Genomic DNA, 1,661 nt, shown 5'->3' with positions numbered 1-1,661 from the left:
AAGTAGAAAAGAAAGGCAAAAATTTCAGAGATGTGGTTGAAGAAGAAACAGGAGAAGGGAGGAGTTAAGATGGTGCAGCCTCTTTGGAGAACAGTGTGGAGATTCCTCAAGAAATTAAAAATAGAGCTTCCCTACGACCCTGCAATTGCACTCCTGGGTATTTACCCCAAAGATACAGATGTCGTGAAAACAAGGGCCATCTGTACCCCAATGTTTATAGCAGCAATGGCCACAGTCGCCAAACTATGGAAAGAACCAAGATGCCCTTCAACGGATGAATGGATAAGGAAGATGTGGTCCATATACACTATGGAGTATTATGCCTCCATCAGAAAGGACGAATATCCAACTTTTGTAGCAACATGGACGGGACTGGAAGAGATTATGCTGAGTGAAATAAGTCAAGCAGAGAGAGTCAATTATCATATGGTTTCACTCATTTGTGGAGCATAACCAATAGCATGGAGGACAAGGGGCGTTAGAGAGTAGTAGGGAATTTGGGTAAATTGGAAGGGGAGGTGAACCATGAGAGACTATGGACTCTGAAAAACAGTCTGAGGGGTTTGAAGTGGCGGGGGGGTGGGAGGTTGGGGTACCAGGTGGTGGGTATTATAGAGGGCACAGCTTGCATGGAGCACTGGGTGTGGTGAAAAAATAATGAATACTGTTTTTCTGAAAATAAATAAATTGGGAAAAAAATCACTTAATAAAAAAAAAAAGAAAAAAAAAAAAGATGGTAGAGGAGTATGGGGATTCTAATTCTTTTACCTAGAATACAACTAGGCAGTTATCAAGTCATTATAAATATCCAAGAAATCAATTAGAGATCTGAGAAAACAAATGTAAGCCTACCAGTAGAAAAGTGACCACCATTTGGCAGGTGTGGAGACTTAAATCTGGTTTGATATAGCTGAGGATACAGCAGAAGAGAGGGAGTCTTCTTAAGGAGGCTACTGCAAAGTATTAGAAGCAACCAAGTGCAAAATCATAACTTTTAGAGAACTGCTACATTTGGGAGTATGTCTTGCTTAAAGTTGCTCAGGTGGTGAAGCAGGGTAGAATCTCAGGTGTGACAGGATGGTCAGAAAATCCTTGGGGTCTCCCATCCAAGTACTAACCAGGCCCGACCCTGCTTAGCTTCCGAGATCAGACGAGATCGGGCGCGTTCAGGGTGGTATGGCCCCCATGTTTCTGTTGCTGTTTATATCAGATATTTTACAATCATTCACTTCTTAATTTCTTTCTCAAGTGTCAATACAATAAAGAATGAACCTACACAATCCATTGAAGAACAAAGCTATGTAAAACATTGCTAATAAGTTACTTGATGTCAACAATCCACTGCTTTCTAGCCTCTAACTCATTTGGTATGTAAATTGCATTCACTTTGTTGATGAATTAGCAGCTTTTACAAACAAATGGATAGGCAAGAAAAACTAAATAGGATATTAGACTGTATACACACATGTGTGCACACAAAGCTAGCAAAGGCAGAGTATTTTGTGCAGTGAACAGAGGGTTTTTTGTAATTGAAAATAAATTATACACATTGTTGTAAAAAAAAAAGAAAGAAAGAAAATCCTTGGGGTCACAAGAAGAACAAGTGGTGCCTTAGTGAAGTTGAGTTCCCAAGCATAGGAATAGGGAAGCTGGTGGAGAAC

The 1,661-nt window shown here is 40.2% G+C and overlaps 1 pseudogene; it reads right to left on the bottom strand.

The window, feature by feature from the left end:
* Window positions 1-1,070: 1,070 nt before the first annotated feature.
* On the bottom strand, window positions 1,071-1,188 carry LOC122897879 (annotated as a pseudogene).
* Window positions 1,189-1,661: the final 473 nt, after the last annotated feature.

The sequence above is a fragment of the Neovison vison genome, chromosome X, assembly GCF_020171115.1.
Source record: "Neovison vison isolate M4711 chromosome X, ASM_NN_V1, whole genome shotgun sequence".
NCBI lineage: Eukaryota > Metazoa > Chordata > Mammalia > Carnivora > Mustelidae > Neogale > Neogale vison.
The sequence above is the reverse complement of the archived record's forward strand: the minus strand, read 5'-3'. Positions and strand labels throughout refer to the sequence as shown.